Here is a 27,050-nt window from a genome sequence, read left to right as displayed (position 1 = left end):
AATCCAAACCCTATCACTAAACCTAGCCCTAACACTAGGCCTAACTCTAACATTAACACTTTCCCAAATCCCAGGACTAACTTAGCCCTATCCCTACACTAAACATAACCCTAGAAGTAAGACTAACTCTTGCCTTACACCTATAGGGTAGTTATAACCTTTTCCCTTATTATCACCCTAAACCTAGACCTAATTTTAGCCCTAACCCTAGCCCTAGCCCTAAAACAAAACTGAGTCCTAGCCCTAATCCTAAACCTTAACCTAAACAAAACCCTAATCTTAAACCTAGCCCTAACCCTATCCCTAATTCTAGTCCTAACCCTAACCTGTAAAGTAACCCTGACCTTGATTCTCACCCTAACACTAAATCTAGTTCTAAAATAAATGAAACCAAAAATATAACCCTAACACTAAACCTATCCTTAACCCTAATCCTATAACTAGCATTAATTTTAAAATTATTTTATACATTAGCCATAGTCTTAACCCTAGCCCTAACCTAACCCCAAACCTAACCTTAATTAGAGTCCTTAACCAAGCTTTACACCTTAACTTTAACCTAACAGTAACCCAAACTTAACCATAGTTGTAACCTTAGGTCTAACTCTGTCCATTACCCTAATGATAACCCTATCACTTATGCTAAACCTTGTCCTAACCCTAACCCTATCCATTACACTAAACAACAACTAAACCCTAAACCTTACCCTGCCGTAACCCTAACCCTAAATCTAATGCTAATTTGAGCCCTAAATTTTAACCCTAGACTAATTAAAAACCTAACCTTGATTCTGACCTTAGTAATAACCCTAACTCTAAAACTAACCCTTACTCTAAACCTACCATTTACACTGTACCAAGTCATAAACCTAACACTAAATCTATTCCTAATTATATCTTTAGATCTGACATTAGCCCTAGACCTAATACAAAAACTAGCCCTCACCCTTGTCCTAAACCCTAGCCTTAACCATAACCCTAACCCTAACCCTGGCCCCAATTCTAATACTAACCTTTGCCAATCCCTCAATTTTGCTATAACCCATTCCTTTAATGTAAACGTAACCATAATTCTAACCCTAAACCTAGGACAAAACCTAACACTAACCCTAGCCCTAATTTAGCCTTATTCTTATCCATTATCCTAAACCTAGCTATAAGACAAAATCTAACTCTCACACTAGCCCTATCTCCAGTTCTAACCTTATTCCTTACCATAGTCCTAACTCTAGCCCTAACCGTTGTCCTAACCCTTGCCCTATTCTTAGCCCTAGCACTTATCTTAGATCAACAAATATCTCTATAGCTAACCCTAATCTGAAGTCTAAGCCTAAACCAAACAACAGCCCTAAGCCTAAAACTAATCTTACGACTATCCCTAACCCTAGCCCTAGCCTAAAACAAAACTGAACCATAGATCTACCACTAATTCTTATACTAAATGAAACCCTAACCATACACCTAGCCCTAACCCTATACCTAATTCTAGTTTTAAGCCAAACCCTAAAACTAACTCTGACCCTGACTCTGACACTAACATTAACCCTGGCTCTAAACATCACCTTGATCTCAAACCTAACCCGAACAATCAATCTACATCTAAGCTTAACCCTAAAATTAGCCCTAAATTTATCTCTAGTACTTGCATTAGCTATAACCCTAACCCTAACACTAACATAACCCAAAATCTAGCCATAATCTGAGACCCATCTCAAGGTTTAAACCTAAACCAAGCCCTAACCATAACCCTAGTCCTAATCATAACCATAACCCTAGCCCTAATTCTAGTATAACCCTATCCATTATCCTAAACATAACCCTAACCCTAATGCTAACCCTAGGTCTAAACCAAATGCTATCTGTAATCCCCTTTCTATTCATATCCCTAATGCTAACCTGGACCCTAATACTAACCCTATAATTACTCTAACACTAACACTAATGCTAATTTGATCCCTAACTTTAGACCTTAACCTATCCCAAATCTTAACAGAGACCTTGTCCATAATAATACTCTTAGCCCTAAATCTAACTCTAATCATAAACCTAACCCTTACATTAGATGTAGCCATAATCCTAAACATAAAATTATCTTTAAACATAATTTTAGACCTGAAATTAGTCTTTCCCCAATCCAAGCTCTAACCATAAAACAAATACTAGCCCTCATCCTACCATAATACCTAGACTTATTCATAACCCTCACTGTAACCAAAGCGCTAGCCCTAATTCTAAATATCACCCTACCTCTAAACCTAGCTACAACATCATCCCTTACCTAAACTTAATACTAAAGTAAACCTTACTCTATATTTAAGCTGAACACTAACCATAACCCTAATCCTAGTCCTAATATATCCATTTCCCTAACCCAAGCCCTAAGACTTACTTTAACTCACACTAACCCTATTCCTAGTTCTAACCCTATTACATACCATATTCTAAAACTAGCCTTAATCCTTGCCCTATCCTCCTTCTTAACCCTAAACCTAGATCTAACCCTAAATCTAAATCTAACCCTAAAACTAAGGTTAAGCCTAACACTAACACTAGCCCAAACAATAAATCTAATCATAAAAATAGCACTAACCCTTACCCTAGCTGCCTCAGTCTGTCTGGGCACAATTCAGAAGCCACTTGTCAAAAGAAACTAACTTTATTTTTAGAACCACACACGCCAAACAAAACAGCTTCTCAGGAAAAACCCTCAGAGCCCAACTGCCACCACCGGCTTCCCACAAGACACTTCCTCAACCACCAGCCTCTAAACTTCCCAATATCCTTCTGCTCTTGAGGCCGATTGGCTGGGTCACGTGGGTGGAGCCAAAAAAGTTCTCCAATGAGCAGCTCCGAGGCCTGAAAGGGCAGGAAAACAGCCCAATGAGCATCACCACAGAGGAGTCAATCAGTTAGATGTTTTCTGGGATGGCTGTGAGCCAATCATCAGCTGGTAGTCTGAAAGGGCAGGGAAACAGCTCAATGAGCATCTCCAATGAGCATCACCACAGAGGAGCCAATCAGATGTTGCTGGAGCTACTGTGAGCAGATCATAGGCTGGCAGTCTGAAAGTTTGCTAGGGCCCCTTCGGCTGTGGCTCTCAACATCTCCCCCTCTCTGTTTAAACAACAAGCATGTGGCTTAGAGACTGTTTCTGCTTTAGGTTGTCCAATAGTACATATAATCCTTACCCATTATTTTAGGTAGGTACCATTGTCATTGGATCTTACAGGTCATTGACTACCGGACCAGTATACAGCCACACCTGTGTAGAGGTCTTTGTACCAGTGCGGGGGGGGGGGTAAGGTTCTTTGTGTCACCTCTGTTGGCCCCCAAATTTTAGCTGAACAATCATGACAAGCAGAAGGGAGAAGATACACAAAGCCAATTGACGGCTCCTCTTGGAAAAATTGTACAACAGATGACACCATCAACATAAATACCCCAACACTATCACAAGTCGCTGCACCAACAGATAGTTCACAATGTATACAAGTGACACATAGTCCAGGCAAGTTCTGCAAGCAGTTCAGTGATGGCTATTGCAGAAGCTGTAGATTTGTTTTATCTTCGTCTTCATGAGCACTGGGATGAAGATAGGAATTCTGGCAATAATGGCTAAAGAAATAATTATGTAACATTCCAGAAGGCACTATAAGAAAAACAGTTTCTTAACAATTTACATTATCTTGAAGAGAATTATTGAATATAATGAAAAGGAAAGGTGGAAGTAAACAAACAGATCTGTTAACCTTCTTTTTTGTTCACATTTTAAAACAAGCCTCAACAGCTATTTACCCAATTTAAATTAAACTGCTGTTCTCCCTCTGAGAACACATAAACAGACCCCTGACTCCAGGCAATTACTGGGTCAGGACCTTAGTTAATCTCTCTGGAATCAAAATCAGCTGCTGTTCTCCCTGTGGAAACACACAAACATATCCCCGACTCTAGACAATTCCTGGGTCAGGACATTTTCATTGTCTTTTTAGAATATCCTTCCAAAGTACCTTGGGCTTATGTACATTTTTTGCACACATATGCCTTTCCGCAGCACTAAGCCCTGATGAATCCAAATTTAAAAAGTTTAGAGTAAAAGGGGTTATTTAAACTTTATCTTTGGGTAATATATACCCCTTCCCAATTCCGTCTTTTTGCTTTAACAAGTACATTTTAATAGTTTGATGAGCTCTTTCAACTATGCCTTGTCCTTGTGGATTGTATGGGAGTCCTGTAATATGAGTAATGCCAAATGATGAGCAAAATTGTTTAAAAGAGAGGGAAGTACAACCAGTGGCATTATCTGTTTTTAACTGTTTTGGAACGCCCACAGTGGCAAAATTTTGTAAGCAATGAGCTATAACATCTTTAGTTTTTTTCTCCAGCATGATGGGAGCCCATCAAAAATCCAGAAGAAGTATCAACTGTAACATGAAAATATTTCAATTTTCTAAATTCTGGCAAGTGTGTGACGTCCATCTGCCAAATATGGTTAGGTATCAATCCTCTAGGATTGATTTCAAGATTAACTTGTGGTAAAAAGGTTATACAATTTTGACATTGTTTTATTATTTGTATAGCTTGTTTTTTAGTTATTTTAAAATGCTTTTGTAAAGCATTAGCATTGACATGGAACTTTTTATGAAAATTTATCGCTTTTTGTATTGTAGAGAAAATATGTACGTCCTGTGTAGTTTTATCTGCTAAATCATTGCCCAAACTAAGGGCTCCAGGCAATCCTGTATGTGCCCTGATATGTACTAAAAAGAATGAATCTTTTCTGTCCCAGAATAGACTTTGTACAGTGGAAAGCAAAAAGAAAACAGTAGAGCAAGGGGAAATCCTACCAGCATCTTCAAGGGATACTATAGCATTAACTATATACTGACTATCAGAAAATAAATTAAAAATAGAATCTTTAAACATCACAAAAGCCTGTAATACGGCCTTAAGCTCTACCTTTTGAATTGATTGTTTGGGTACTAAAAATTTAAAAGTTTGATCAGGTGTAACCATTGCTGCTGTATCATTATTTGATCCATCAGTGAATATGTTTGGAGCATTCCCAATAGGTGTTTTTCTTTAATTTTTGGAAAAATTACAGGATGTAATGACCAAAAAGACAATAAAGGATTAGATGATAAGTGATTATCAAATAAAACATTAGATTTGCACATGATTAATGCCCAAGTATTTAACTCATTAGCTAACTCATCAATTTGATTCATAGTATATGGAGTAATAATTTTATTGGGAGAAATTCCAAACACTCCCTTTGCTGCTTTTATTCATTTGAGTCTTAATTGTCCTACAGCCTCAGGATACCTAATAAGAATAGTACTAGGTATCCTGCTTCACTGGTTTGAAATTTAAAGCATGGTAAATATGCTGCCCTCCTACCTCAAATACAGGGCATGTTAATTTTTGAGATCCTGTCTCAACATCCCAACTATTAACTGTGGGGGTTGGGAGCCTCCAAGCATATGGAGGTGGTGCTGTTGATTGGACACTTATGCCCTCTGTTGATAGAAAGGTGTTAGTAGCAGTCTCTGGTAGAGGTGGTGGTGTTGGTTGGACACTTACACCCTCTGGTGATAGAAAGTTTTTAGCAGCAGTCTCCTGTTGTAACTTTTTCCCTGATGGCTTTTTCTGCTCTAAACTTCCTTCCTCTACCTTTGTCTGAATTGAAGGCTTTGGACTAAGCAAACCAGATACGAATGTCCACAATGGCAATGTGCCTACTGGCAGAGTTCCTGGGATGTTTTTTCTATTCTTTTTAAATCTTCACCATGATGGTTCCATTGTGATATATTTAACAACTCCTTCTTAAAACGTCATGGGCTGCATTTTTGTATTGTATCAACATATGACCTGACTGCTCTTGATTTTACTGGGATGCCTCCTTCCTCTAACAATTTACTTAACACTCTTTCGTTTTTTTTTTTTTTGTTTGTTTGTTTGTTTTTTTTTACTAATTTCTGATCCCGTATTTCTACTATAATACAACCTTACAAGATGACGCCAAACAAAACTGAGACAGAATGAAATAAAAATGGAATCACACAAAATTGTTATAACCTTTCTATCCTCCTGACATGTGCTTCCGTTCTTTCTCCCTATCTGTTCCTCAGACGTAAATAGTTTTTCCTCAGATGTGAGCGGTTTTACTTCTGTCTCACTCATTTCCAGGGACAGGCAATTTAAAATGGCTACCCATCCTCTCACCCTGCTCTTAGGGGCGAGCAGTTTACTGACCCTCAGTCTCTCCCCGTGCGAGCCACCAAATGCCGCAGTCTGTCTGGGCAAAATTCAGGATCCACTTGTCAAAAAAAACTAACTTTATTTTTAGAACCACACATGTCAAACAAAACAACTCCTCAGGAAAAAACCATCAGAGCCCAACTGCCACCTCCAACTTCCCATAAGCCACTCCCTCAACCACCAGCCTCTCCACCTCCCACAATCTTCCTGCTCTTGAGGCCAATTGGCTGGGTCGCGTGGGTGAAGTCAAAAAAGTCCCCCAATGAGCAGCTCCTTGGCCAGAAACAGCAGTGAAACAGCCCAATGAGCATCACCGCATGGAAGCCAATCAGCTAGATGTTGCTGGGCCCCTGTGAGCAAATCATCAGCTGGTAGTCTCAAAGGGTGGAGAAACAGCTCAATGAGCATCTCCATTGAGCATCACCACCGAGGAGTCAATCAGTTAGATGTTGCTGGGGCCGCTGTGAGCCAATCATCAGCTGGCAGTCTGAAAGTTTGCTGGGGCCCCTTCAGCTGTGGCTCTCAACACCTAGCAGTAAAACAAAATCAAGCAATAGCCTTAACACTAAACCTTAACTTAAACTACACTAACACTACATCTACTACTACCTCTATTTCTAATTCAACTTCTTACCCAACCTTAAAAGTAACCCTGACACTGTCTCATATTCTAACACTCACCCTAGCTCTAAACATCATCCTAACCTTCAACCACAATCTGCCAGTAAACCTATTTCTAATTCGAGTTCTAATCCTAAACTACACCCTCATTCATATCCTAACACTAACTCTAGCTCTAAATATCACTCTAACCTTACACCTAACCATAACACTAGACCTACACGTAAACCTAACCCTAAAACTAAACCTAATGGTAATCCTAGTTCTTACATTAGCCATGTTCTAACCTTACCCTAACCCTAGGGGAAAAAAAACTTGCCCTAATTCAAGCTCTCAACCTAGCTTTAACCCTAACCCTAAATCAAACACTAGCTCTATACCTATCCCTGACCTAAACAGAACTTTAACTTTAATGGTAACCCTAAAACTATTTCTAATTATTAGACTAACTAAAATCCATACTTTTTTAATACTCCTGATTCTAGCCCTCATTCTAGTTCTAATCTTATCCCAAACTCTAACACTAACCTGACCCTTATTCTGAGAGAAACAGTAACCCTAGATCTAAACCTGAACCTAAGCATATGGCAAACCCTAACAGTGGCCTTACTGTAACTTTATAATTAAACCTAACCATAACCCTAGCCCTCAGACTAGCTCTAACTCTCTCACTAGCCTTATTCCTAGTTCTAACCATATTCCTTACCACAACCCCAAACCTAGCCCAATAACTAGAATTAATGCTTTCCATATTCTTAGTCCTTGCCCTATCCCTAGATCTAACCCTAACTCTCAATCTAACCCTAAACCTAAGCCTAAGACTAACACGAACACTAGCCCTTACTCTAATGTTAATCATAAAACTAGCCCTAACCCTAACCCTAGCAATAAAACAAAACTGAGAAATGGCCCTAACCTTAAACCTTAAACCACCCTAAAATTATATCTAGATCTAACCCTAGCTCTAATTAGACTCCTAACCCTAACCTTAAAACTAACCCTAAAACAGACTCATATCCTAATGCTCATTGTAGCTCTAGACCCCATCCTAAACCTAAACAAAAACCTAAAAGTAACCCTATCGCTAATTCGAGTTCTAACCCTAAACCTGACCATGACTCATTTCATAACACTAACCCTAGCTCTAAATATCACCTTAACCTTAAACCTAAACCTAGACCTACCCTAACCCTAACCCTAAAACTAACCCTACTTGTAACTCTTGTTGTCACATTAGCCATCGCCCTAACCCTAGCCTTAACCCTAATACAAAAACAAGCCCTATTTTTCAAGCTCTAAACCTAGGTTTAACTCTAATCCTAACTCCAACTCTAACACTAGTTCTAATCTTATCCCTTACCCTAAGCAAATCCCTTACCATAAACACAATGGCAATCCTAGATCTAACCCTAATCCTTATACTAACCCAAATCCTAACCCCAGTATTAGTTCAGACACTAGCCCTCATTCTAGCTCTAATCGTATCTCAAACTCTAATGCTAAACTTGACGTTTATTCTTCCCTTACACTAAACTTAGGTCTAAACTTGACCCTAACCCTAGACCAAACTCTAACACTGGCATTACCAATAAACTTATTTCTAAACCTAATTCTACCACTAGCCTTCGAACTAAATCTAATTCTAAATCTAGCCTTAACTATATTCCTAGATCTAAACAAAAACCTAGTCCTAGCCCAAACAATAACCCTTACCCTAGCCCAAACAGTACCCCTACCTCTAGACCTAAACATAGTCCAAATTCTGGCTATAACCCTAACTCTAACTCTAACCTCTACACTTATCAAAATTTAACAGGAAACCTACCTTTAAACCTGACCTTAACTGAAAATATAAACCTAACACTAGAACTAACCATATCCCTAATCTAAAACTAGTCCTACACATAACCCTAGTTCTTTAATTACATACAGCCCTAACCCTAGTCCTAAACCTAATACAAAACCTAGAGCTAAACGTAGGCCTAAAGTAGCCCTAAGCATAATCCTATCCCTAACCTTAGCCCTATTTCTAACTTAACACTAGCCTTAGTCCCAACCCTAGCTCAAAGCCTAAACCTTACTACACACATAAACCTAGAACTATCCATAAATCTAGCTATAATCCTAACTTTAATCTTAGCCCTAACCCTAGCTCTAAACCTACCCAATACCTTAACTCTAACCCTAAACCTATTGGTAACCCTAGCCTTAAACCTAAACATAACCCTAACTTTAACCAGAAAAATAAAACTAGACATAACTCTATACTTAACACTAGCATTAACGCTACCCCAGCTCAAAACCTAACCCTTATCATAAACCTAAATATAACTATAGCCCTAAACTTAACCCTAAACTTAAAACTAACCCTAACCCTAAACCTAACCTAAATCGAACCATATCCATTACGCTAAACCTAACCCTTACCCTTTTGATGATCCTTGCCTTAACACTAACTCTAATACTAAAACTATGATTATTCTATCCCTTGACCTAATCTTTAACCTAACCCTTACTCTAGCCCTACCTGTAGCTCATAACCTAACCCTAATGCTAACCATTTTCCTAATCATAACCCTAGTTCTAACCCTCATCCTAACCCAAACTCAAGACCTAATCCTAACTATAACCCTATTTCTAAACTAAACTTTAACACTATCCATTACCCTAAACATAAACCTTATCCTAATGCTAACGCTAGGCCTAACCCTAAGCCTATCACTAACCCCAACTCTATCAATTATTCTAAACCTAACTTGAAACCTAAACCTAACCTTATCATTACAATAACTCTAACCTTAATGCTAATTCGAGTGCTAACCCTAAACTTAAACCTAAACCAAATCCTAACTCTGAACATGACCCTAATAATTCCCCTAGCTCTAAACCTGATCCTTACCATAAACCTAATACTTACACTAGACCTATGCAAAAACCTAAGCTTGAAAGTGTCCCTAACGATAACCCTAGACCTGATATTAGCACTTGCTATAATCATAGACCTTACCCTAAAAAACCCTAGCCATTAACTTATTCGTAAACATAGACCTAATTTTAACCCCTACCCTAAACTTGGGGCTAACAATAACACTAACCCTAGCCGTAATCTTAGCTGTAATTTAGCTTTATCACTAACCCTAATCCTAACCTAGCCCTAAGACTAAGTCTAACTCTCTTCCTAGCCCTAAAACTAGTTCTAACCCTATTCCTTACAAGAAGCCTAATCCTAGCTCTAACTCTAAGCCTAACCCTAGACGTTTTCTTATCCCTAACCCTAACCTTAGATCTAACCTTAAATCTAAATCTCACCCTACACATAAGCCTAAACATAAACATAACACTAGCCCTAACCCTAAACCCAATGCTTATCTTAAAACTAGTCCTAACTATAGCCCTAGCCCTAATAAATATCAAGCTATAGCCCTAATCCTGACCCTTAACCTAAACCAAAGCATAACCCTACACCTAGCCCTAACCGTAGCCGTAATTTGAGTTTTATGCCGAAGACTGAAAGTAACCCTGAACCTGACCGAACCCTAAACCTAGCTCTAAACATCACTGTAATCCTAACCCTAAATGTAACACTTCACTTCGACTTAACTCTACCATAAATCTAGACTTAATGGTAATTCTAGGGCTTACATTAAATGCAACCCTAACCTAGCCTTAACTTAACCCAAAACTTAGTCCAAATCTCTGCCCTAACCCTAGCTTTAACCCTAACCTTAACATTAGCCCTAACAATAGGACTAATCATAACCATAACCATAACCATAGATCTAACCCTATCCATTACACTAACCATAACCCTAACCCTAATGCTAAACTTAGGCTTGAACTTAACACTATCCTACTCATAACCCTATCCATTATCCTAAACCTAAATAGAAACCTAAACCTAACCCTAATTTTTACCCTAATGGTAATTTGAGCCCTAAATTAAAACCTTAATCTATCCCAAACACCAATAATGACCCTGACCCATCATAATACCCTTAGCTTTAAACCTTACTCTAACCTTAAACCTATCATTACAATAGATGTAGCCATAAACCTAATCCTAATACTATCTTTAAACATAATGCTGGACTTCAAAGTAGCCCTAGCCTAAACCAAATTATAACCCAAGTTTTAACCATAATTCTAACCCTTGCTGTAGCCCAAAACTTAGCTATAAACCCATCTCTTGCACTAAAACCTAACCATAACCCTATACCTAAACCTAACCCATCACCCTAACCCTAGGCCTAACAATAACACTAACCCTAGCAGTAATCCTAATTTTAATTTAGTCCCATCCAAAACCTAAGCTTAGCCTTAACTCTTGTCCTTGCCCATTCCTTAGTCCTAGCCTAATTCCAACTCTAAATCTAAAATTTAACTCTAAATTTAAGTATACCATAAACCTAAACCAAACACTAACATAGCCCTAACCATAATGCTAATCCTAAAACTTGAACTACACCAAGCCCTAGTCATAAAACAAAACAAAGCCCTAAATCTAATCCTTATTCTAAACCAAACTCAACCCCAATAATTAGCCCTACACTAACTCTAAAACTCACCCTGAACTTGCTAGCTAATCCTAGCTCTAAAAATTACTCTAACCATAAAATTCGACAAGCACTAGACCTACCTTTAAATCAAACCATAAAAATATCCCTAATCATAACCCTAGTTCATACATTAGTTGTTGTCCTAAAACTTTTCCCTAACCCTAACACAAATCTTTCCCATAATCTAAGACCTAACCCAAATCTTACCTAACCCAAAACCTAGCACTAACTCTAGCTCTAAACCTTTCCCTTATCCAAAGCCAAACCCTAACCCAAATGCTAATCCTAGTACTAACCCTAATAATTAGCCCAACTTACATTCTAACGATATTACTAGTCCTAACCTTAGCCCTCATTCTAGCTCTAAACCTAACACTGATTCTTATTCTGACCCTAAACGTGGGTATAAACCTGACCTTAATCCTAAACCAAACCCTAACATTAGCCCTACTGGTAATCCTATATCTATACTTAACCCGAACACTAGCCGTGCATCTAAAGCTAATCCTAAAAATAGATATAACTCTAGCTCTCGACCTAAACAAAAATCTAGCCAAAGCCCTCACAATAACCCTTAACCTAAATCAAACCTAACCTGATGCCAAGACGTAAACCTAGTCCTATTTCTGGCTATAACCATAACCCTAACCCTGTCCTGAACACTGACCCTTACCCTACAACTCAACCTAGCTCAAAACCTGACCCTAAACGAAAACATAGATGTAACACTAGACTTAGCCATAACCCTAATCCTAAAATTAGCTCTAAATATAACCCTACCTTTTACATTACCCATAGATCTAACCCTAGCCCTAAACCTAATATAAACTTAGACCTAATGCTGGGCCTAAACATACTCCTAAGCATAACCCTAACCCTTATCATAGTCCTAACACTAACCCTAACCCTAACCTATGCCTTAGACCTAACCCTAGGTCAATATAAACCCTTTAACTAAACATAACAATAGTCCCATCCTAAAACCTAACCCTAATCCTAGCTCTGATTCTAACTTAAATCCTAGCCCAAACTTTAGATCTAACTCTATCCATTACCCTTAACCTAAAACTAATTATAACCCTATCCATAACACTAAACTTAACCTTAAAAATAAATGTAAACCTTAACATAACCAAAAACCTAACCCTTGCAATAGCCCTAAACTTAGGTGAAACATTAAGCCTTACACTAAACCTAATCCTAACACTAGCCTTTTAACCAAACCCTAACCCTAATTCTAACCATACCTCTAATATTATCCATCACCTTAAACTTAAAGCTAACCCTAATTAAAACACTTGCCATAACCCTAACCCTGAACCAAAACATAACCTTAAACATTAACCTAGACGTAAACTTAAACTTAACCCTCACCCAACCTTTAACCCTTGCTCAAACACTAACCTGTACTCCAACCTAACCATAACACTAGCCCTAATCCTAACACTTACCCTAATCTTAATCCTTACCCTAAAACAAACCCTAGCTTTATCCCTAAACCTAACCCTAATCCTAGATTTAATCTAAACAATAACCTACCCTAACCTGAGATCTAAACCTAACCATTACACTAAACATAACCCAAGCTCTAATGCTAATCCTAACCCTATCAATAAACTTAACTTATTCTTTACCTTAAAAATTAACTGAAAACTAAACCTAACCATATTCATTATACTAACCCTAAACCTAAACCTACCACTAACTCAAGTCTTCACCATAAACTTTAACCTAAGCCGGATTCTAAAACTAATAAATCCCCTAGCTCTAAACCTGACCCTTACACTAAACGTAACTCTTACACTAGATCTAGGCACAACCCAAACCTTAAACTATCTCTAACCATAACCAAAGACCTGACATTAGTCCTAGCACTAGTCCTAGCTCTAAATCTAACAGAAACCTTAGCCATCATTCTAGTCCTATACCTACTTTAATCCTACCCCGAACATTAATCCTCACCTTATTTCTAAACCTAACACAAACCTTTACCTGTACCCTATTTAAAAGTAACTCTAATCCTAACTTAAAAATTAACTTGAACAATAACTCTATCTCTAAACCAAACCCTAACATGAATTGTTCCCTAACCCTAACCCTAAACTTTACTCTCACCCTAAACCCAACTCTAACACTAACAATAACCATAACCCAAATCCTAACCATAACACTAACCGTAAAACTAACCCTAAAGTTAACTCTAACAATAGCCCTAAACCTAACCCTAACGCTAACACTAACCAAATCTTAACACTAACTGAAAACTAAACCTAACCCTAACACTAACTTTATCACTAACCTCAAACAGAACCTTAATCTTAACACTATTTGGAAACCAAAATAAATCCTAAAGTGAATTCTAAACATAACCATAATCCTAAAACTAACCCTAAGACAAAAATTAACCCTAACCAAAACAGTAAACCTAATAATAACCCTCACTCTAACCTGAACATTATCACTAACACTAAACTTAACCCTATCCCTAACAGTAACCCTAACTCTAACCCTACAATAAATTCTAACTCTAAACCTAATCCAAACACTAACCTTAAACCTAACGCTAACTCTAACACTAACCAAAATTCTAACCCTAACACAAACCCTAATTCTAACATAAACCTAAACCCTAACCCTAGTACTAACCTTAAGCCTTACCTAACACTAATGCTAAACCTAAATCTTACACAAAACCTATCCCTAAACCTAACACTAATCCTAAAACAAACGCTAACTTTAACCCTAACTGTAATCCTAAACCTAATCCTAATTTTAACCCTAACCCTAACACAAATCCTAACCCTAACACAAATCGAAACACTATCCCTAACACTAACCCTAATCATAATCTTAAGCATAACACTAACACTATTCCTAACCATAAACCTAATGCTAACACTTATCTTAACCATAAACCTAATCCTAAACCTAAACCTAACCCTAACACTAACCTTAAACCTCACCCTATAAATAACCTTAAACTTAACACTAACACAAACCTAAAACTTAATCTAAATGTAAGATTAACCCTAACACTAACCCTATGGTAATCCAAATGCTTACCCTAACCCTATTACTAACCATAACCCTAAACCTAAACCCAACGCAAACCAGAACTTTTGCATAACACTAAGCCTAACCCTAAACCTAACCTTAACAATAGCCTTAATTCTAATAATAATATTAAATGTAACCCTAAATCTAACACTAATGCTAACCCTAAACTTAACCCTAACCCTAAACCTAAACCTAATTCTAAACCTAAACCTAATGCTAACCCTATCACTGACCCAAACTTAAGCATAACACTAAAACAAAACCAAACACTAACCATATTCCTAATACTATTACAAAACCTAACACTAACCCTAACCCTAACACTAACACAAACCCTAACCATAACACGATCCATGACCCTAAACATTACATCCCAACCCTAACCCAATCCCTAACACTATCCCTAAGTAACATTAACCCTAACACTCACCCATTTCTAAACCAAAATTTAAACCTAATACTCACACTAACCCTAAACCTAAACTTAACACTAAACCTAACCCTAACATTAAACCTTACAGTCATTATATCCCTAAACTTAACACTAGCATTTACCAAAATCTAAACCTATGACTAACACAAACTCTAACCCTAACCCTAATTTGAAACCTAAAATGAACCCTTAATCATACTCTAACACTAACTCTAACTTTAACATGAACTCTAATACTAATCTTAACCCTATAAGTAACCCTAAGACTAACCCTAACAATAAACCTAACCCTAATCCTAACCATAACACTAAACCTAACCTAAAACATGCTGTAATCCTAAGCCAAACAGTAAGTCTAACCCTAGAACAAACATTAACCCAAACACCAAATGTAACCCTAAACCTAACCATAAACCTAACCCTAACCCTAAACTGAAGCTTAAACCAAAAACTAACTCAAAATAGAACCCTAAATTTAACCCTAACACTTACCTTAATTGTAAAACTAACACCAAACCTAACCCTAACCCTAACACTAAACCTAACACTAACCATAACTCTAACCCTAAACCTAATATTAACCCTTAACCTCAAACTAACTCTAACCCTAACCCTAACAATAACCCAAATGCTAACTCAAAACCTAACTCTAAAAGTAACCAAAACACTAATTCTAACCCTAACCCTAACTGTAATTATAATACTAACCCTAATCCTAACCCAAACACTAAACTTAACCCTAACACTAATCCTATCTTTAAAACTAACCCTTAGCCTAACCCTAACATAAGACTAACACTAAAAGTAACCTAACACCAATACTAACCCCATCCCTAACACTAACCCTTACCCTAACCCTAACCTTAGAACTAACCGTGACCATAACACTAACCCCAATGCTAACCCTAAACCTAAACCCAATGTAACCCTAACCCTAACTGTAGACCTAACAAAAACCTTTACCCAAATCATTACCCTAACCCTAACCGTTACTTAACCTTCACACTAATTATAACCCTAACCGTAACACTAACAATAATCATAATCCTAAACTTAATCATAACCCTCACCCTGATGCTAATCCTAACTGTAAACCATAAACTAAGCTAAAAATAACCGTAACTCTAACCCTAATGCTAACTCAAACCCTAACCCAACCCTGACTCAAACCATAAACCAAAATCCTACTTTTTACTTTAAACCTAATCTTAACCCTAAACCTAACAAGAACTCTATACCTAACCCATACACTAACAGTAACATAATCCTAACTCTAACCCTAACTCTAACCCCAACACTAATTCTAAACTTAAACCTTACACTAGCACTAACATTAAATATAACCATAAACCTAACATAACCCTAACGTTTAGCCTAATCTTAAACCTAACCCTAAAATGAACCCTAACCTTAACTCTAACCCTAACACAAACATAACCCTAACACTAACCCCAAATATAACCCTCACTCTAACCCTAATCCTAACACTGACCTAACCCTAACACTGACCGTGACCCTAACACTAATCCTAAACCTTACTCTAACCATAACATGGACCCTAAACTTAACCCTAAACCTAAACTTAAACTTAGCATTAACACTAACTCTATAACAAATCTGAACCATATCCATATCCTTAAAAATAATTCTAACCCTAACCACAAATCTAACCCTAAAAATAAGCTTAAAACTAACATAAACCTAACCCTAACCATCGCCCGAAACATAGCCCTAAACCTAAAACTAACCATAACCATAAACCTAACACTAACACTACATGTAATTCTAAAACTAATCCTAAATTTAACCATAACCGTAACGCTAACCCTAATCCTAACTGTAACCCTGATCCTAATTCTAACACTACAAAAATTTCTAACCATAAACCTAACTCTTACAAAAACCATAACCCTAATACTAACACTAACATTAACACTAACCTTAACACTAAACCTACCACAAAATCTAAAACTAAGCATAACAATAACCTGAAACCCAACTCTTACACTAACCGAAAACCTAATCCAAACAATACCCAAAACCTAAACATAACCCTAACCCAAAACCTAACCCTAACCCTAATCCTTACCCTATGGCTAACCCTAACCCTAACACAAAAACTAAACTTTATTCTTAACATAACCATAATCCTAACCCTAACACTAACACTAAAACTAACACTACACCTAACATTACCACTAACCCTAACCCTAACCCTAAAATTAAACATAGCCCTAACCCTAACCCAAAGTTTAACTCTAACACAAGCCCTACATTTAAATCAAACCCTAACAGTAACTCTAAACCTAACCACCACCCTAACCCCAACACTAATCCTAAGACTCACCCTAACCTAAACCTAACACTAACAAAAACTCTAAAACTAACAAAAACCTAAATCTAACCATAATTAAAACACTAATCTTAACCCTAAACATAACACTAACCATAACACTAATCCTTAGTCTAATGTTAAACCTAACGCTAAACCTAACCCTAACATGAACCCTAATCCTAACACTAAAACAAACCCTCACATTAACCCTAACACAAACCCTTAAGCTAACCATTGTGATAACACTAACCCTAAACCTAGCCATACACCTAACACTAAATCTAACCCTAATTCTTGCGCTAACACTAACCATACTGCTAAGCCTTATGTAACCCTTACCCAACACCTAACCCTAACCCTAATACAAATGCTAACCCAAATCTTAATTATATACCTAACACTAACCCTAACCCTAAACCAAACACTAGCCCCAAACTTAAGCCAAATCCTCACTCCAACCCTAATTCAAACCATACAACTAACCCTAACCCTAAACCTATCTAGAACCCTAAACTTAACCCTAACCCTAATCCTAAAACTATTCCTAACACTAACCCTAACCTAACTGTAACCCAAACCCTCAAACAAACACTAACCATAACTTAACCCTAACAATTACCCTAATCATAGCCATATCCCTAACCCTAAAGCTAAACCTAACCCTAATCTTAAATCTACCTCTAAACTAAAACCTAAATATAATTCTAACTCAAACACCAAGGCTAACCCTAAATCTAATCCTAACCCTAACATTAATGCTAATCCCAAACCTAGACTTAATCCTAAACCTAACACTAAGTCTAACACTAATGAAACATAAAAGTAACATAACCATATAATTAACCCTACCCGTAACCTAATCCTAACCCTAAAACTAACAGTAACACTAAATCTTAACCTAAGCCTAACCCAAACCCTAAGCTAAAAGTAAACCTAACTCCAACACTAACCAATATCCTAACCATAAACAAAATCCTAAATATATAACTAAACATAACCCTTGAACAAAACCTAACACTAATCCTAACACTAACCATTACCCTAACCCTAATATTAACCTTAACTCTAATCCTAAAACTAACACTAAATATAACCGTAACCATAACCCTAACCCTAAACCTTATGTTACCCCTAAACCCAATCCTCACCCTAACAAAATTGAACCCTAACCCTAACTCTAAGCCTAAACCTAACACAAAATCTAACCCTAAATTTAACCTTAATCTTCAACCTAACCTTATCCACTACACTAACCCTCTATAACTAACCCTATCCCAAACCCTAACAATAACCGTAACCTTAGCTTTAACTATACCAACCCTAAACCTATCCTTAATCCTAACCCTTACTCAAACCCTAACCCTAAACTTAACCCTTACCCTGACATTAACATTAACTGTAAAGTTACGCTGACCCTAACCCTAGAAGTAAGCATAACAGTAAATCTAATTCAAACCCTAACCCTAAAGCTACCTTGACCCTAACCCTAACCTTAAAACTACCCTGACAATAACTGTAAAACTAAACCTAACATTAAACCTAATTCTAACCCTAACACTAACCCTAACACTAACCCAAACCAGAACCCTAACCAAACCCTTACCCTAACCCTAACACTAACCCTAAACTTAAACCTTACCCTAATCCTAATCCTAACACTAACCTTAACTCAAACTCTAAAGCTAACCTAACTGTATTAATACCCTAGCCCTTAACTTAAACCTAACTATAAGCAGTACCCTAAAGATAAACCTAATAATAACCCTAACACAAACACTAACACTAAAACTTACCCTAATCTTAACACTAACTTTTAACCTAACCCAAACCCTAACCCTAATTTTAACTGCAACCTTACACTAGCCCTAAGCCTATTTCTAAACTTAACACTAAACATAAACCTATCCCTTACCTAACCCTAACACGAACCATAGTTTTAACCATAACCCTAACCTAACCCTAACCCTAACACTCACAATAAACCAAACCCTAATCCTGATATGAAACCTAACTCCAACCCTATTCCTAAACCTAAAGCTAATCCTAATCCTAACATGAACACTAACCCAAACCCTAACCCTAACACTAACACTAAACAGAAACTAAGCCTTAACACTCACCCTAAATGTAAACCTAAATCTAAATCTACCCCGAAAATTAATTCAAAACCTAACTAACCCTAACTGTAACCATTTAACTTTAACTTTGACACAAACTCTACACCTAACACTAAACCTAACACTAACCCGAAAACTAACCCTAACACTAACTCTAACCATAACCCTAACTCGAACCCTAACACTAACCCTAAACTTCACCTTAAACCTAACCCTAACTCTAACACTAACCCTAATTCTAACACTAACCCTGAATTTAAATCTAACTCTAATACATTCACTAATCGTAACCCAAAACCTAATTCTAACCATAACACTAACTGTAACCCTAATCATAACAATAAACCAAACACTAACTCTAACCCTAACCCGAACTCTAACATGAACCAAAAACATAAAACTAAACCTAAACCTAACACTACCATAATCCTAACTCTAATATTAACCCTAACACAAACGCTAAGCAGAACAATAACCGTAAATTTAATTCTAACCCTAAAACTCAATCTAAACCTAACCTATTTTACCAATCTAATGCTAACACTAACCATAACCCTAACCCTAACCCTATCTTGAACCCTATGCCTTACCTCACCCTAAACCTAAACCTAACAAAAACCCTAAGCCAAACCATAATACTTACTCTAACCTAACAAAAGCCCAAAACCTTTCCTATAACTCACCATAAACCTAACACTAAAATTAACCCTAACACTAACACTAACCATTACACTAACTCTAACCCAACCCTAAACCTATCACTAACCCTAACCATTACCCTAAATGTTACACTAACTCTAAAACTGACCTAAATCTAACCCTAAAACAAATCCTAACCCTAACCCTAACGCTAAAACTAACCTTGATCCTTCTCATAATGCTACATCTAACCCTAAAACTAACCCTAACTCGAATACTAATCCTAATCTTAACAGTAATGTTAAACCAATAACTAACCCTAACCCTAACCCTAACCCTAACCCTAACACTAACCCTAAACCTAACACAAAACATAACCCTAACTCTAACACTAACCCTAAAACTAACCGGAAACTTGAACCTAATACTAACTCTAAAATTAACTCTAAACATAACACAAAAACTAACCTAACCCTAACCCTTACACTAATCCTAACTGTAAAAAACTAACCTTAAAAGTAACAATAACACTAACCCAAATCCTAATTCAAAGCCAAAACTTAAAATTAAACCTAACCCTTACCGTAAGCCTAAACTTAACAAAAACCCTAACTCTAAGCCTTACACTAACACTCATTCTAATCCTAACCTTAGCCCTAACCATAAGCCTAACCCTAATCATAACACTAACCCTAGACCCAACATAACCCTTCATAACCTTAAACTTAACTTAAACCTAACTATAAACTTAACTTAACCCTAACCCTCAAGCTATAATTTACTATAAAACTAACCATAAACCTCACCCGAATTTTAACCCTTAACATAACCTTAACACTAACCCTAAACCAAACTTTAATGTTAAAACTTACCCTAAAACTAACCCTAAACCTAACCCTAACCCTAACCCTAACATAAAACCTATGCCTAAACTTAACCTTAACCCTAAAACTACCCCTACAACTAACTTTAACCATAACACTAACCCTAACCTTACATTAATACTAATTTTAACTGTAAACCTAACCCTAAATATAAACTATACACTAACCCTAATTCTAACACTAACCATATTTCTAACCCTAATTTAACCCTAAACATAAATTTAACCCTAACACTAAACCTAATTGCAATGCTAAGCCCAACACTATTGCTAACCCTAACCTTAACCCTAAACATAGCCCTATCCTAAGCCTAACAATAACTCTAACTCTAACCAAAACACAAACTGTAACTCTAACGAAAACACAAACCCTAACTCTAACCATGACCCTAACTGTAACCTAAACCAAACACAAAAACTAAACTAACACTACTCTTAACCATAACCCTAACCCTAACCATAACCCTAACCCTAAAACTAATCTAACCCTGCCAATAACCATAAAACTAAGCATAGCAATAAATCTATTCCTGTCAATATCCCTTACCATTAACCTAATGCTAATTCTAACCCTCACCCTAAACCTAACAGTAACACTAACTCTAATCCTAACACTAACACTAACCCTAACACAAACCCTAACCCTAATCCTAATGCTAACCTAAACACTAAACCTAACACTAATTCTAATCCTAACTCTAAACTTAACCTTTATCTTAACCATTACACTAATTCTGACCCTCACCCTAACCCTAAAATAACATAAATTTAACTTTAGCCATAACACAAACACTAACCAAAACACCAACCCTAAACATAACCATAACTCTAATCCTAAAACTAATTCTAAACCTATCTCTTGCCCTAAACCTAACCCTAAACCTAACACAAATGCTAACCCTAATCCAAACACTAGCACCAAAACTAACCATAACCTTAAACCTAACACTAATTCTGATCCTAATGATAACCCTAAACTTAAAACTATAAATAACCCTATTAATAACACTAACACAAATCCTAACCTTAACCGTAACTTAAATTTAACCCTATCCCTAATCCTAAATCTAAAACCAAACCCCAAAATAACCCTAACACGAACCCTGACCCTAACCCTAACCGTAATCTAACACTAACGCTAACACTAATTCTAAACCAAACTTAACATTACTCTAACACCAACTGTAACCTAAAGCTAACCCTAACCTAAACCTAACCATAAACCTAACACCTAACATTAATCCTAAATGTAACCATAAACCTAAGAATAAGCCTAACCAAAACCCTAACACAAAACCTAATCCTAACACTAACAATAACCCTAACCCTAACACTACACCTAATTCTAACCCTAACATTTACACAAACTCTTACCTCAAACCTAACCCTAAAACTTACCCTAACCTTAAGACTAAATCTAACATTAACCCTAAACCGAACCATACCAAAAATCCTAATGAAAACCCTAAATCTAATCCTAACAGTAAACCTAAATTTAACCCTAAGCCTAACACTAACCCTAACACTACCCAGAAACTTAACCTAACACTAAACCTAACCTGAACACAATCCCCAAACCTAATTCTAACACTAACCCTTATCCTATCCCTTAATTTAACTGCAACACTAAGCCTAACTCTAAAGCTCAATCTAATGCTAACACTCACTCTAATCCTAACACTAACCCTAATTTAACACCAACGCTAAGTTTCACCCTAAACATAAACATCACACTACCTCTAACCCTAAACCTAACCCTAACACTAACCATAACCTAATTATAACCCTAAACCAAACACTAATCCTAAGCCTAACCATAACCCTACCCATAACCCTAACACTAATCATAAAACTAAACCTTTTACTAACACAAACCCTAACTCTACCCCTAAGAGAAAAGTTAACCCGACCATAACTCTAAACCTAGCACTAAACCTAGCCCTAACCTTAATTCTAATATTAGCCCTAACCTAACTCAAACCCTCACCCAAATCTTAACCATAGACCTAACACAAACCCTAAACCTAACCCTCAGCCTCAATCTAATCCTAATAATAATTTAAAACCTAACAATAATCCTCTAACTAACCACAACCCAAAACATAACACTAACCCTACACCTAACTTTAAACTTAACTCTAATCCTAAACAAAACCATAACACTAACCCTAAACCTAACAATAACAATAACCTTAACCCTAACCAAACTGCTGAGCCTAAGTCTCACCCTCAGCCTAACTCAAACCCTAAGCCTAACCCTCACCTTAACCGTACAACTAACAATAATCCAAACCCTAACACTTCACCATAACCATTTCTCTAACACTAACGAAAATGTTAAGTCTAACCCTAAACTCAAACCTAAATTAAACACTAAAACACAAATGAACTTTTACCCTAAACCTAACCCTAACCAAAACCAAACTCTTACCATAACCTTAACCTTCACAGTAAGCCAAATCCTAACGCTAAACTTAGAAATATTTCTTACACTAACTTTAATCTGAACCCTGCTTCTAACCAAACAACCAAAACTTAACTATAACCATAAATTTAATCATAAAATAACTCTAAACCTAAACTTAAAGCTCAAACTAACCCTAAAACTAAACTTAACACTAACACTAGCCCAAACCATAACACTAACCCTAAAACTAACTATAACCCTAACCAATACCTAACTCTAACCCTAATCTTAAACCTAAAGATAAACCTAACACTAACCTGAAAACTAACCCTAACATGAAACCTCAGCCTAACCCTAACCCTAACCTTCACCAAACCCTAATCCTAACCCTAAACCTAAAACTAACCCTAACACTAATCTTAACCCTATTATTAACCAAAATATAACATTAACCATATTCTAGCCATCAAACTAACAATAACCCTAATAATAATCCTAACCCTAAACAGAACCCTAGCCCTAAACATCACCCTAAACCTAACCCTAAACCAAACACTAACCATAACCAAAACCCTAACACTAACACTAAACCTAACTATAACCCTACCCAAAACACTAACACTAAACTTTCCCAACCGTAATACTAAAAATAACCATATAATAAACCTAAACTGAAACCTATAACTAACACGAACCCTAACCCTAACTGGAACCCTAAGCAAAAACTATCCTTAATATAATCCTAACCAAACCCTAATCCTAAGCTTAACCCTAAAACTAACCCTAACCCTAACCCTAACCTTATCTCTAATCCTAACATTAACCATAATTATAACCCTAACATGAAAACTAACCCTAACCCTAACTGTAACCTAACACTAATCTTAATCCTAACCCTAATTTTAACTAGGCCTATCCAAACATTAACAATTACCATAAACCTAACACTAATTGTAACATGACCCATAACCCTAATCTGAACCCTAGCCAAACCCTAACCTAACACTAACACTAAAACTAACCCTAACCCTAACAGAACCCTTAACCTAACACAAACCCCAACCATAAATCTAATATAAACTCTAAACCTAACCGCAATCATAATCCTAACACTAACCCTAAACCTAATCCTAACCATAATACTAACACTAAACATAACCCTAAACCAACATTAACACTAACCATAAACCTAACTTATGCTTAACCTAACACTAACCATAACACTAATTATAACCCTGACCCGACAAACCCTAACCTTAAAAGTAACACAAACACTAATCCTAAATCTAAACATAACCCTAACACTAACCCTAACCCTAACCATAAACTTAACCCTATCACTAACAGTAACAATACCCCTACACCTAACACTAACCCTAACTCTAAACTTAAACCTAACCTGAATGCTAACTCTAACCCCAAAACTAACCCTAAAGCAAATCTTAATAAAACCCTACCCCTATCCCTAAACTAACACTAAACCGATCCCTATCAGTAACACTACCCAAGACCTCAAACCTAAACATAATCCTAATCCTAATCCTAATACTAACCGTATTAATAATTCTAACTTTAACCTTAACACTAACCTTAAACCTAATCCTAAATCTAACACTAACACTAAACTTAACACTAAACCTAATGCTAGCACTAACCCTAACCATAACACTAACCATACTCCTAACCATAACCCTAACACTAAAACATACTCTTATCATATTCCTAAATCTAACTCTAAACCTTACCCTAAAACTAACCCTAAAACTAAAACTAACTGTAATACTAACCTTAATGCTAACTGTAACATTAATCCTAACCTTAATTATAAACCTAACTTTAGTAATAATTCTAAAACTAATACTAACCCTAACTTTAACACACAACTTAAACCTAATATTAATTTTAGGGTTGTTTTTAGTGTTACGTGTAGGGTTAGAGTTAGGTTTTGCTTTAGGGTTAATGTTAGAGTTTGGTTTCAGTTCAACTAGGTTAGTGTTATCGTTTTAGGTTAACCCTAACCCTAACACAAACCCTAACACAACTCTAAACCTAAACGTAAAACTAACCCTAAACCTAATCCTAATTCTAAACATAATAGTAACCCTAAACCGAACCTAACACTAAAAAAAACCCAAACCCTAATTCTAACCCTAACACAAATCTAACATTTAAGCTAACCCTAACACAAAACCTGACACAAACCCTAACTCTTAACATAACCTTAATTCTAACTCTAATCATAATCCTAACAGTTTATCTAAACAAAATCTGAAACCTAATCCTCATCCTAACCCTCACACTAACCCTAAACAGCATTACACATATTAGCCCAATCTACTGGCGTAATGTTCAAGTTGGTAAAAGATTCTACCAATCTTACAGTGAAGGGTGCTTGAGGACCATAGGTTGTTACAGCCTCTTTTAGCTGCTTCACTGTTTTGAAATTTAAAGCATGGTAAATTTGCTGCCCTCCTACCTCAAATACAGGGCATGTTAATACTTGAGATCCTGTCTCAGAATCCGAACTATCAACCACGGGGGTTTGGGGCCTCTCAGTATATAGAGGTGGACTTGTCAGTTGGACACTTACATCCTCTGGTGATAGAAAGGTGTTAGTAGCAGTCTCCTGTAGAGGTGGTGATGTTGGTTGGACACTTAAGCCCTCTGGTGATAGAAAGGTTTTAGTAGCAGTCTCCTTCTGTAACTTTTGCCCTGATGGCTTTTTCTGCTCTAAACTTTCTTTCTCTGTCTGATTAGCTCGAAAGACCTTCTCTTTTACTTGAATCTCTTCCTCTTTCTGACTAACTTGAGAGACCTCCTCTTTTACTTGAATCAATATGTCTTCTCCTTCCTCTACCTTTGTCTGAATTGAAGGCTTTGGACTAAGTAAACCAGATACCAACACCCACAATGTCAATGTGCCAGCTGGCAGAGTCCCTGGGCTGTACTTTTCTATTCTTTTTAAATCTTCACCATGATGGTTCAGTTGTGATATATTTAACAACTCCTCCTTAAAAAGCCATGGGCTACATTTTTGTACTGTGTCAACATATGCCCTGACTGTTCTTGATTTTACTGAGATGCCCCCCTACCTCTAGCAATTTACTTAACAGTCTTGCGGTTTGTCTTTTACTAATTTATGATCCCGTATTTCTACTATAATACAACCCAACAAGATGACGCCAAAACAAAACTGAGACAAAATGAAAAAAAAAAAGGGAAAAACAAAAATTCATTATAGCCTTTCTATTTTCCTGACGTGCATCTTCCTTTCTCCCTATCTGTTCCACAGACGTAAATATTTTTTCCTCAGATTTGAGCGCTTTTTCTTTCGTCTCACTCATATCCAGGAACAGGCAACTTAAAACAAAAATAAAGCAAAACAAAAAAGAATCTTAAAATGGCTACCCATCCTCTTGCCCTGCCCTCAGGGGCAAGCAGTTTACTTACCCTCAGTCGCTCCCTGTACGGGCCACCAAATGCTGCAGTCTGTCTGGGCACAATTCAGGAGCCACTTGTCAAAAGAAACTAATTTTATTTTTAGAATCACACATGACAAACAAAACACCTCCTCAGGAAAAACCCTCAGAGCCCAACTGCCACCACAAGCTTCCAACAAGCCACTCCTCAAACCACCAGTCTCCCACAATCCTCCTGCTCTTGAGGCCGATTGGCTGGGTCACGTGGGTGGAGCCAAAAAATTCCCCCACTGAGCAGCTCCGTGGCCTGAAAGAGCAGGGGAAC

Source organism: Callospermophilus lateralis, chromosome Y (assembly GCF_048772815.1).
Source record: "Callospermophilus lateralis isolate mCalLat2 chromosome Y, mCalLat2.hap1, whole genome shotgun sequence".
Classification (NCBI taxonomy): Eukaryota; Metazoa; Chordata; class Mammalia; order Rodentia; family Sciuridae; genus Callospermophilus; species Callospermophilus lateralis.
Note: the sequence above shows the minus strand (reverse complement) of the source record.